We start from the raw sequence: 13,819 nt of genomic DNA, 5'->3' as shown, positions 1-13,819 counted from the left end.
CCAGAGCTGCTCTCCTTCTCCTCTTTCACTCCCTCTCCCCCGTCTGCTGCCTCGATTAAAGTCCCCCTCCCTCCTTCAATCTCTCTTGCTCTCTTTGGACCACTAACCTTGATTCACTGTTCTACTCGACTCTGCCTTGGGCTGGGACATGCATCCACGCACACACACACACACACACACTGAATATGCACACAACATGTACAGACAGGCAGATTTACAATCAAACACACAGCGGCATACGCTGAACGGGAGAGATATACACATGTACTTGACCATGTAAAGTAGAAGTGGTTAGTTTGGGGCCAGTGTTAGGGGAAAGTGTGGCTAACCGAAACCACATGTGGCTGACTTTCTCTCACTATATCCATCGGTATGCGAGACTCTGGCGTGTGTGTGTGTGTGTGTGTGTGTGTAGGGGGAGGTGTGATAGCGAACGACAGACGGAGAGTGCCTTGACTTTACCCTCTATTTATCCAGGGAACAGTAATGTAAAGCAGGCATGTTGTTTGTAGCCATGCTGCTGTACGCTCACAAGGTTACACGCTTGGGAGCTGTCCCACTGTAACTACAGGTTTCTACTGGTGGCCGCTGCAGCAGTCTTGGATTACGTGCTTTGCTCAAGGGCAAAGTTAAAACACGTACAAAGTGGTACTTAATGAAGCCACGGCATACATCTAAATCCCTGTTAATCAAAAATGTTTGCATCCACACTGTTTATAGTTTCAGTGCAGCCAGTAGGGACGTCATTGCATGTATATTTCTGCTTCTACTGTCAGATGACAACATCAGTAATTTAATTGCAGGTCTTAAATGGTAACTCTTAAGTACAGCTAATGATAATTCAAGGCTCGATTAAACTGACCTTGAATCAAAGCAACATTTAACCAAAGAGTCACATTAGCTTTCATCCAACAAAGTTACACTTCCCGACAAAAAGGAAAAAACATCCTTGAAATGTGTCCGTTGTAAGAGCTTCTATTGAAGTATTACATTAGATAGACCGGGCGAATATTTGTTGCTTATGTGAACTCACATTTCTACTGGTGTCGCCTTTGACAGCATCAATGTGAACTCGCAGTATTGATCAACCTGGGTCTCATTCTTATATTCTGTTTTCTACAGATTGTCATTGGAGAGAGCCGACTGCAGTAGTTTTGTTTCCAACCTGTACTTAACTTCACATATCTCACTTTGTAGTGAGGCACTAACCCTACAAGACAGAGCGACGCTGTGTGTTAAGGTAGTATCGTGTGCATGTGTTTGTGTGTTTGTGTGTGTGTGTGAGGATGAGTGTAAGAGACAGTTTATGTCATGGGGAGGTAGAGCTGTATCTGCTAACCGTTACTCCAACAAGACAGCTCGCTTGGCTCACACACACACACACACACACACACACACACACACACACACACACACACACACACACACACAGACACTTTATTTACCTTTGGTCCAATATAGACATAGTGACAGTTAACCTAGCCATTTAATACAAAGAGACAGTTTCTTCTACGGACTTATATTCAGAGGGTGGGGGGGGGGGGGGGGGGGGTTAGTGTGAGTCAAAGTAAATCTGGCTGAATTGAAAACAGAGCCGAGAGAAAACACTAACAAAAGCATTCCAGAAAGTGGGTGAGAGATAGAACTGAGAAGAAGAAGGAGAGAGGGAGAGACCTTGACGTGATACAGGAGGGGGGGAGACCTTGACGTGATACAGGAGGGGGAGAGGTACAGACAAAAGGGGAGAATGTTTTGTGCCAGCGTGACACTGTAGAGGAATTTATTCTTTAGTTTTTGAGCTATCAAATAAAAACCTACAGAAACATCCTTGTTTTGTTTGACAGGTAAATTAACTTTTGTTACGATATTGAGGTGTTTGATTTTGTGTATTTATTCTTTCATGGTTATAACAGCACGACACTGTTGTCTGATTCGTTGGTTAACCTCAGGTCAGTGAGAGTACGAGTAGATTTAGGTCACTAAGAGCTTCACAAAGTCTGTACAGCCATAATAAGTACGTTTTGAATTAAACTCAAACTTATATAAAAGTACGGTATTGTTCTTGTGTTCCGATTGTTTCCCGTGTTACTCCCATATTGCCCAGTTTATATAACATCCCTTAACAATTACAATTTCCACCTTAAACAAGAGCCTCGCACTTAATCCCTGTAATACAACCCCATTCAGTCTGGATTTGGGAACGCAAAATCCCACCCTTGATTTTGTTGTGGGTCTCTGGAGGGGGAAACACTGAAACTGGAGAATCGAGGGAGAGGAGGTGGGATGAAGAGGGGGAAAGAAGGGGAGGAAGAGGAGGAGAGAGGAGGAATAAGGGGAACATGAGAAGGGGGGAGGGTTGGCTAAACGTTGTGTTGCTTTGTTTAGGCTACTAGGCCATAAATTCCAAGGAACAGAAGGGAGGAGGACTCGAAGGGGGAATAAGGTAAAGTAACCGAAAGAAAAGGAGCGAGTCATACTTGGATATGTTTCGCAAGAAGGGAGGAGAGGCGAACTGACTGAAGTGACGGATTTCACTCGACTCCACCAGACACGGTGGAGTCTGCCCAGTATCAACATTGCTGGGGAGTGTGTCTGTGTGTGTGTGTGTGTGTGTGTGTGTGTGTGTTGCAAAATGGAATTACATGGGAAAAAATGATAAAATACTTTCCACAATAAGAATATAACGGCTATCTACCAATGAAAACTTCACATGTCCTATTTTGGTGTTTTTCTCGGTTCTCATGTTGCTCTACGTCTGTGTGTCCGTTGGGGATTTCACTTGCACTGCCTTCGTACCTCTTCCAGTGGACAGGACCCACGGTTTGCACCATTCAAAACATTTATTTAGTACTGCTCGCTTAAAAACAACTTGGGGATATACGATCTCAGTAGGTGTCCTGACCTTACAATGTATAGAAACCGTGGAAAAACTATTGTTTGGTTCCATGAATGCATGGCAATAAATCTGAAGCGCTGAATGTTTGGGGAGGTATGAAGCTGCGTTGTTGAAGCTGTTGGTGGTGCTGCATATTTTAATTTAGATGTAAGCCAGTGACATACTGGGATGTGTGCACATAATGTGTGACCCCTCTGAGCAGTATGCAAAGGCGCATCAGGCAGTAATACCGCTTTAATACTGGCCATGTAGGAAGAACTTCCACGTGCGACTCCAATTGATATTATGTTATATGTTATATGTTATGTATTATTAATACAGGACTTTTATCACAGACAGAGTTTCAGAAATCAAGGCTGCGCAGGACCAACAAAGAAACTGACAGACAGATGTTCAACATTTAAATGTCTGTCTCCAAACTCCCACACAGACTGTCTGCTGGAGTGATCGACTGTAGGTGCGTATACGCAAATGCTGTCAGGCTGACCATGTGTCTGCAGTCATCTAGTCATCTGCAGACAGGAGGGACACACACACAGGCTGGCAGACAGACCAAACGACAGATAAGGATGGCAGACAGACAGATAAGAAAAAAAAAAAAATTAAAACAGTGTAACATGATTTAGAGGAAAAGGATAGCTCTGGAATATCTGCTGGAAGATTTAAATCTCCATTTACACGGACAGACAGAGGACCAGCATCGTGGTGATGTTAAGATACACGGTCGGGGATGGAGATGATAATCTTAATGGACTGGTCATCTCTGTGTGAGCCGCTGATTCTCACACACACACACACACACACATAAGGGTTTATATATCTCGAAAGCTTTATACTGCTCTTTAACTGAAATCAGCTTACAGAGCAGAGCAGAGGGTTATTGGAAAGGAGTAAGAACCATAAAAATAGTCCTTTTAGATATCAGGATGTACATACTGTGGCTGTATGGCTGAAAGTAACTGCAGCAGAATGTCCTGCAGGATTCTGTCATGAGACGACACACAGAGATCAGGAAAGAGATTTGCTACGGTATACTGCACAGAGATTGCTTATGGCTACTTCTGTGTGTGTGCCGTGGGGGGGGGATGGGGGGTGCAGCTTCATGACAAATGTCGTCTTAACTGGACTAATGGAAACCACTTCAGCCATGGCCTATGGCTACACACACACACAGACACAAGAGCCCTTTGGCCATGTCTATAAACCCAGTCCACCTGAAGGCTAACACACACACACACACACACACACACACACACACACACACACACACACACACACACACACACCCTAAAGTAAAGATAAAAAAACGATTATTTGTGAAAGTGTCTCTTAAGGAGCTTTGAGCGTGACAACAATAGCCCCAGCAAGGACCCTAAAAAGTCACACATCTGATGATCTTCCTATTTAAATTCTCCATTGGGGCAGTTTATCTTTAGGTCGTTGGAAGTATAACAAGAAAGGGTGAGAAACGAAGTGTGACGGATTTGAAGCGAGGACTCTGGGTTAAACTTTAGCCAACTGAGTCACCAGAGTTTCCCCAACACTCACGTGGTTTGGCTTGACCCCAGTATCATCAAACATTTGCCAAACACGCAGGACAAAGGCACGCAGGACAATGGCAGGGTTTCGGTTATACTGACCCCAGGACATTTACTGTAAAGTTTCTGCCCCAAGGCCGACTTGGATCAGTTTCAGGATGAGCTCTAATCCTAATTTGTGGAGTCACAGTTTCCCGCTGTTTTATGGCTGAGAGCCACCTCGCCTCGACATTAACATAGACTAAAGAGTGAACCTATTCCTACCTATACTAGACTTTAATTCATTTCTACCTCATGTACAAACGATCAGGTAAGAACTCCCAGAGTGATAAAAGTATTTACAAACACCTCCGGTCTCAGGGAGTTGAGTTAATCTACTGAGATTAGCGAGAGCAGATGTAGAACCTGCCAGAATCACTTTCAAGAACCCGTCCGTCTTAATATGAATCGACAGTATTTCTGCCTCGCTGGGCTTTCATTAGGCCTCTATTATTTTTTGTATTAAATTATTTGTGTTTCGGAGCATAGCATTCCAAAATCCTGGCCGCCTCCCACACACGTAAACGTAGAAAAAAAAAGGAAAGCAAATATTATTCTTTCATTTTTTAAGGATTAACCAGAATGTGACCTTCACTGTGGATATTTATTGCCTTTGATTTTTGTAAATAAACACAAAAATATCACATTTGCTTTGATTGTGTCACAGCAAAGCCTTGTGGGATACCAAACTCCACAGATCTGTCTGTAAGTCTCTGCAGTGTGCGATATCTGCGGTGTATTTTACGAAGCTGTCACTTTCACAACAAAAAAACAACTCCCTCATTAACAACCATCCGCTGTGAGTGTTTGTGCGTGTGTGTGTGTGTGAAAGAGAGACAGACAGAAAGACAGAGGAGGAAGGGAAGATCGAGGATATGTGTGAGACAGCGGGAGAGGATGTGAAGTTGTTGCTAAAGTGGACATTAGGAGGAAGAAGAAGGAGAAGGAGGAAGAGGAGGAGTGTGGTCGGCTGCTGCAGGAACAAAGTTACCCAGAGCTCCTTTATTAAAGACCAGGCTCAATTAAACAAACAGCACCTGGAAACTTCAAACCTCCCGACAGCTGTCTTACTTCAAAAAGACCAACAGAGATAGACAAACACAGCAGGGGAGACACACAGACAAATGGCATGTAGATTAACAGCCAGACAGGTTGGCAGAGTCACACAGACAGACAACAGCAAACCAGTGCAAGAGCACTTCAGATATTTCAATTAAAATCAAGTTAGTCCTTGTAAATATTATTCTGAGGGAGCAAATAGACAAAGAAGCACTAAAACTATTACAACATTTATTGAAATAGTTCATGGCCCTACTGAACATCATCACACAGTCTAAGCATCGCTGCATACCGGCTTAATAAAGTGTTAGTAATATCCCAAAAGCAATGTACGGGTGTGTAAAGGTGAGATCATAGGTGCATGAACGACTATAAATGAGCGTTAAGTCCAAATGGGATGGTTAGTAAAGACAGGTGACAGATGACTACTAACAGTTACATAACAACGGATGTCTACACAATGAAAAGGGAACTTTAAGTGACAGTTAAAGGTGGAGATTGTGGGACTAACGACGACACTAAAGTCTATGACGAAGACGATGATGATGATGACTATGACAGATGAAGCTCAGCTCTTGGCTGGCCACTTGTAACTCACCCTTCTCAGCGCGCCCCATGTGAGCTGGGTCCAACAGAAGCAAAGCAGAGAATAATAAGACAGCATTAGATTGGACAGCATGCGCAGGTGTATAGGTCACATACACAAGAGGAAAGCCATGTATTGTTAAAGTCGACATGTGGATCCACATTGTTCCCTCTCAGGTGTCGAGCAGCAACCAACTAATGTTCTCTATAATTAGTTCAACATCACATGAAACAGAGAAGTTCATCCTCACAGTTGCAAAGATGGAACTAGAGAACATTTGGCATTTTATTTGAAAAACTTGAAGGGTTAATCGATTTCTTTTATGAAAAAATGTTGCATGTTGTAGAAAACAATGTAACATGCCTCAAATTTGATTTAAAGTTGTATGTTAGAGGGTGACAGCGTAGTTATGCAGCCTATGCACATAGCTGAGGAGGCCTTGACTCCACGTAGGGACCAAAACAACTGTGATAGGTCAGATAGGAAGTTTGAGATGCTGACAGAGCTTGTTGGTGGGGAAGAAACATTACAGAAGTTAAAGAAAGACTCGGCAGCAGCAACCAAGCAGCTTCATCATACATGAACACATTAAAACACAGGATAATGAAAACACATCCTCCCATTTGTATTTAATAGTAGTGAGGACAATCTGTTGACTTGTTCCCAAACACAAGTTCTAACCTTTAGCCAACAGATGCCCAACTACAACCCTCTGCTCCACCTGCCGCCACTTCTCTCAATCTCTTCCTCCCGTTACACACACACACACACACACACACACACACACCAGCCATATCTCTATTATATATATATCATGATCACCACACACTAGACTACACAACTGGTACTGCGGCTGCACACAACTGTGTGAGTGTGAGGGAAAGAGTGTGTGTGTGTGTGTGTGTGTGTGTGCACTGTAATGTAATTAATCAACTGAGAGTGTTGATTACTTAATCTGTCATTAGCCAGCCATGTGTGTAAGTGTGTGTGTGTGTGTGTGTGTGTGTGTGTGTGTATGTGAGGCAGCAGGGTGTTTCTAGGCCCCCTTGTAACGACAGATGTGACCAGAGCCAAACAGGGCAGAGCAGAGATTGATGATACTGGACTAATACCATCATTCATCAGGGATGTGATATTTCAGGGATTGGGATTTGTTTTGGACACACTGCCTCCCGTCATTTCCAAAAGGGACTTTAACACTTTCGTGGTTCACTTCCTGCTCACTGACTGATGATTTACACCCGTCATGTACCCGGATCTAAAGGCTAATCCGGAATATATCATTAACTGCATTTCCATCCACCTGTTTTGATGCATAAAATGCCTTAATGTAAACACCAGAAGCTCATGAAGAAAAGCTGAAATATCACCTTTCAATTCAAAGGAGAGAAGATGCGATAAAGGCTGATGGAAACCAATGTTCCTAATATACCTTCATGTTGCAGTACCTGCTTCTTCCACTTAAGACAAATCATCCGTGCTGCTTCTCACTGTTACAAGCCTCTACTCCACCAGAAAGCCACAATAATTTATTGATTTATCAATAAGTCTGTCAGTTTTGATATTTGACTCAAATATTCTCTGGTTTCAGCCAAAAATAATCTCTTTTTGGACAATTTGCAATTTGAAGATGTCACTTTTTCAACATTTTCTGACAGTTTGTAGTATCTACAATTATTTCCATCATCGATTAATGTGCTGATTATACTCTCAAGTAATCATTTAGTTGCAAAATGTCAAAAATTGTATAAAAAAATCAAAGACATAAAAATAGCTTGTTTTGCCCGACCAACAGTTCATAAACTAAATATATTCAGTTTACAATCGTATATTACAGAGAAAAACAGATAAAGGTTTGGCTTTTTGCTTGATTTTTGCTTGAAATACTAATAACTATCATTTAAGGTCTAATATAGACCAAATCATTAACAGGTAAACAGTAATAATCGTTAGTTGCAGCTCTAAATTCTATGTTTGGTGCAGCGATGACATGCCATGATGAGTTCCTGCTGCTTGTTTAATAAACGTGCAATGATTCATATTACATTTTTGGTCATAATTTGCATTTTAATGTAAATTGTCTTGTGACTAGCAACGCATCCTCTTATAGTACATACAGCTTTTGCACATGCATGATGTTTGGAAGAGCTGAATCCCAACCTGTCATGTCCTCACTCTCCCTCCTTCTCAACTCTCTGACAACAGCAAGAGGCTAAAGGTTGCACCGCCGCTGCGTGCCGCTACTCCATATTTCAACACAAACCCACAAATTCATTCATACACACACGCACACACACACACACACACACAAATGCACACAGTCTAATGAGGGATTAGCTAATGAATTCTCTCAACAGATTAATTACATTTTACACACACACACGCTTGTGTGCGCACAGACTTCATCCCCAAACGACTGAAGATATGAGCCAGTACTTTAAAAGAGATGGGTTTTTTAAATCTATCGCTAAATTGAAATCCGTGGAAACAGATTGGCTCTGGGCAAAGAGGCGTTTGATTTAGAGAGAAGACATTAAGACGGATCTGAAGGACAGCAGACTAAAGCATTACTTTTAAAAAGAGAAAATATATAAAACAGCCTTTGATTTGGTGCCATTTTACATGGCACGGGTAGAATGAGAAGGCATTTCCACACGAATCTAAATGAGAGGCAAACATTTCACATGCTCATCTTTGTACCACTGTACTCCGGAGGGCTTAAAAGCATCGGCCTCCCTCTTTCTCTTTAAGTGACAGCAACACAAGAGTTGACACACACATTTGCTCAACACACACACACACACACACACACACACACACACAGGACATGACAGAGAAACACACACACACACTCACACACTCCCTCCTGCCGTTTTCACAGTCTCTTGAGTGGAGGAGATGCCCACGGCCAAAAACCAATGGTTGCATTTCTTGCTTTTCCGCCCCTCCTCCTCCTCCTCCTCCTCCTCCTCCTCCTCCTCCTCCTCTCCTTTCACTATCGCTCTCTTTCTCTCGCCTTTCTGGAGGAAAACACACAATTTTATTTCATCTTCCAAATGGCGCTGAAAAGTAATTATAATTAAACCAACTTGATTCTAATGTTCAAAATACTAAAATAACTTACAATTATAATTAAACCAGCTCAGATGTGGTGTTTAGCAGCAGCAGAAGCAGCCATCTCATTTGTCTGGAGACACTAATGGAAAACAATTATTTCACTTCATTAAGATTAAAGACGCCTGGAATCTGTGTCACAGCTCGATCAGAGAGGAGACAGATTTAGAAAGTTGTCAAATTAACATAAACTCAGTTAGACTCGTTCACATTTATTACACTGACTTTGGAAGCGATAGGCCAAAAACAAAACTGCTGCAAAACAGCGTGATAAGAAGAGACAAGCGGGAGACGGATTTATATAAACGCCATCATTTATAGTTTGACTTTCTTAATGGAAAACTAGAAGATAAAAGAAGGAAATGACACAGATTTAGAGAAAGAATCATCTCAACACAAACTCAAAGTGACTTTGTTAAATGTGATGGACAGTTATATATCCTTCACTGATTTCTCTTGTCCTTGTCTGTGATTTCAGAGAGAAACGGCTGCTGATGCTGCACCACAACACACACACCTCCTTTGATTCTCTGTGATTTCCTTCATTATTCGCCTTTGATTTAATAATCAGCACTTTTTCCTCAGTGACAGTTGCATTACTGATCTGCATATTAACCCTTTCAGCCACTTCGGTTTCACATTGTACTGAAATTATGGAATAAAAGAGCTGCCAGTGGTGCAGATCTGGAAAATATAGCATATCCTGCAGGTTTTTGTGACATAAAGGACATGTTGTCTTTTTAAAACTCTTACTTTAAAGCAATTAGGATTCACAGTGTATACAGAGAAGGGATGGCAGTTACGTATTTATCCTGGGAATTGTACCCCGTCATTGTAATTAAACGAGCATGTTCCCTGAATCTGATTTACTAAAATTACTGTTGCTTGCTTTTAAATAAAAACAAATCCTCCTTTATTCAAAAACACTGCAAGTTCTCTTTTTTCCAACCCCCTTTCCACATTAATGAAAGCCCACCTCCCTCTCTGTGTAAAGCAGCATCTAGTCACTAGTATTTACTTGCAAATTAACAGCACTCAAATTCCCAAAGAGGCCTCAAAGAAATTCCACACATTTGTTAGCCAGGGGGCCAAATGGCCACAAGGGAAGGGGGTAGTTAAGGGCTGGAGAGAGGGGGGCAATAAAACGTTCACAGATGAAGTGTTAATTAATGTATAATGTCTATGCAAATCATTAGCGAATACTGAAGCCGAAAGCGACGCTTTTATACTATTTCTGGTTATTTCCAGCACTTCAATGGCGCGTGATGTGTCCTTTATTACAGCCTTGTAAGGGTTTAGTGTGATTTTGGAGGTCAGCCTTCAAACAGCTGTGTGAGTCTCTCTCTTTCTGTGTGCGTGTGTGCGTGCGTGCGTGCGTGTTGGGAGTTCAGAGAACGACAACTGCTGAATGTGGAAATATATCACACAGCAGCCACGCAGACAGAGAGACACAGGTACAGAGAGTTTGCGTGCGCGGACAACCGGGAAGCTGCAGAAAAGATATACGGACTCTCCGCGTCCGATCAGTCCTGCAGCAGAAACACACATTTAAGGGACTTTTGCATTGGCATCGTCCCGGAGCGCATCAAGAAGGAGACTACTGTTGCAGCTTTTTTTTTTCCTCTCGGAATCGGGAGTGCATACGTGTTTCTGCAGACGAACGAAGAGGGAAGCGGAGGCACACCACTTTTCAATGCGGTGTTACTTTAAATTAAAGTACAGGAGAAATGCTTCCCATGCATCCTCCAGACAAAATAACTATTTTGAGTTTAGGATCCCCCCTCCGCAGTGCAGTGCATAAAATCCCATCTAACATCATAAATATTCCCAGAGTCAGTTCGTAAAAAGGATTTTTTTTAAAACAGGAGTCTTCGGAGAGAAAAAAGTGATTCTCTTTATCTTTTCTCTACTTAAGTTAAATCACACGGTGCAAGAATAAAAAACAATTTAATCAAACAGCCGATCGGGCTATATCCCCAAACCATTAGGTTTCATTGCATGCAGCGCGACAAAGTTGGAGCAGAAGAGGATCGTTTGGTTTGCACAGAGAGAAAAGAAGCTCACGGCGCGTGCGAGCCGATCATTGCCTTCGTATAAAAGAGCCCACAGTCTTCTTAAAAGACTTAAAAATACAATACGGACTAGAGAATAACACCTCGTAAAAAAAACACTACTACATACATTAAAGTAAAATAGGAGTCAGAAATAATAATGCCAATAATCGCAGGATGGAAACACCTTAAAGTGCAAGATCACTGTAAAGCTCAGAGCTAATATAAGTAATATGACACGTGGATATTATAGTTATTAGAGGGTGATCTCCGTGCACACAGTAACTTTTTCTCCATGCATGCGCTGTTCGCGAGGTAGCACGGCTGCACGATGTTTCCGCACACTGTACAGGATCTACACTCTGCTGTTAACCGGTAACCCCAATGCAAAAAGCTGTAAATGCTGCTGTTTCACACAGAAACATCCTTAACGCTAAGTTAAAAAACAAAACAAATGCAACTTAGTTTTAAACCTTTAAGATAAGAGTTCACAATCCAACTGTGAGGTGTCAGTGTTAGTCATTTGTACAAGTGAGACCGACCTACTTGGCAAACAGAGTTGAAACCAGAGCCGACTCACTCACACAGGCTTTTAAATACGACTTGCATGCAACGTAAGAAACATTTTTACATTTTAACAGTGACAAAAAGCATCTTCGCTCCACGAAACCTGCACGTCTCGCATGCGAAGGTATTTGAAAACATCCTCAAAGCGATAATAAAAAATAAAAAAAAGGCACGACGGTACATTTTCCAACACGGAGGCTAACTTTTCTCCTGCACCTAACCACACACACACACACCTGTCAGGAATTCATACGCTTACACAGATGCAGAAAATGAAAACAAATAGTGCTAACTTTCCCAAACAGAAAACACTGTAACTGTACGCGTTTCCTTTGTTTTCGTCCTTACCTGTCGGTATCTGCCCGGAGACGTGAGCCGAAAAGAGAAACAGGAGTCCCAGGAATACGGAGAAAAGTGTATCCATGTTTTCAAACGTGGCCGTGTGTGAGTCTGTAACAGTTTCCCCACGGAAAAGTTTGTCCTGCGAGTTTTCTCCGTCCTCTCCTCCGTCTTCAGTCTTCTTTATTTCTCTCTTTAGTGGGTTATTATTCCTCCTGGTGTGGTGGATTCAGTCGCCCCATTCTCTCCTTTCTCGGGTTTCTCTCTTTTCGCTTCCTACGGGCTCTCGCGGACACTACACTTTGTTTCACGCGGAGAGAGAGAGAGAGAGAGAGAGAGAGAGAGAGAGAGCGCGAGAGAGAGAGAGAGGGAGGGAGGGCGAGCGAGCGCAGCAGAGAAAGTGCGTGACGTCACAAGTTGATTGAAAAAAACAACACACAAATTAAAAGACACAATGTAACATAACTTCTGTTATAATCACAGACTTTATAACATATTTTAATGTTTATGGTTAAAACATGTTCCACAAATCATTGTCACACTTTAATATTTAGTTTATTTTCTTTAAATTCTGAACTTTTCGTTAATAAATGTAGTCACAACCTCCACTTAACTTTTGACAGTACATTTGAATTTGACAGAGAGAATCTCCTTTTGATAAAAAAAATATGTTTTATTGTTCTCACTATTACTATTACTATTACATTGTTAAACCTATATCCACTATTTTCATGTGGTGAAATGTATTAAGTACATGTACTTAACTTAAGTATTTCCATTTGATGCCAGCCTTATACTTTACTACATTTTACATATTACTACATTTTGTACTTTTTACTTGTTACTTTCAGTTCACAATTTAACTAAACATATCAGTTTATAAGATACGATGTTTGTTTGTTCGATTAGATTATACTACAAGTGTGTATAAAAGATAGTGAGAAATAATTATCACCTTGACCACCCACGACATTAAAATATTGCTTTAATGTTTAGAAATCAATAATTATGATCTAATGAATAAATATATATAATAATATGATATTCTGAAAGAGGTCATTCTACATGATTTGTATTAGTTTAAATACATTTTCTGATAAACACCTCTGTACTCCTAAAGTAAAGTTTTGAATGCTGGCCTAAATTGGCTGTTTTACATTACAGATAGATTAAACAGAGACATAAAAAAGTTCTGCAGGACGATCCTTCGAAGACACAAACCAGAGGACTCGGATCTGCAACGTCATCAAGATTTACAGCCAGGAGGTGCTTCTTTTGATTTAAAGGAGACCTTGTGGTCAGTTGGTGGACTGTGAACAAAACTGTATTTTTTATTTGTGCTAAGAACTTTTCTGTCAAAAAGTGATTTAAATTCCTGCAGGATGTGGTTGAAGAATGACCTTCATATGGTTTCAGCCCATAAAACGCATCAGCAGAAAACTGCATTTGGCACATTTTAAACATTTCCAATTCATTTTATGGATACACAATTACCTTACGTGGGTACTGGTACATTATGCAATAGCTAAGTTTGCATGAGGTTCTGTATGTTCCTGGTAGAATCATAAAAAAACAAAATCATTTGCCCACATTTCACCATCTGCACGCAGTGGTGACAGCCGTGCGTGTC

The 13,819-nt window shown here is 41.3% G+C and overlaps 1 protein-coding gene across 19 annotated transcripts in view; it reads right to left on the bottom strand.

The window, feature by feature from the left end:
• ptprk (protein tyrosine phosphatase receptor type K) overlaps positions 1-12,490 on the bottom strand; it is a 93,080-nt gene extending 80,590 nt beyond the window's left edge. For 18 of the 19 annotated variants that reach the window (XM_029425196.1, XM_029425202.1, XM_029425205.1 and 15 more), the window contains exons 1-2: positions 12,199-12,490; positions 6,131-6,154 (exon numbers count right to left, since the gene is read on the bottom strand). The gene's annotated coding sequence lies outside the window, so the exon portion shown is untranslated. The remainder of the gene's footprint in view (positions 1-6,130; positions 6,155-12,198) is intronic. The other variant, XM_029425198.1, reaches the window with a different exon arrangement.
• Positions 12,491-13,819: the final 1,329 nt, after the last annotated feature.

This window comes from Cottoperca gobio, chromosome 24 (assembly GCF_900634415.1).
Source record: "Cottoperca gobio chromosome 24, fCotGob3.1, whole genome shotgun sequence".
NCBI lineage: Eukaryota > Metazoa > Chordata > Actinopteri > Perciformes > Bovichtidae > Cottoperca > Cottoperca gobio.
Note: the sequence above shows the minus strand (reverse complement) of the source record. Positions and strands in the feature narration are given on the sequence as shown.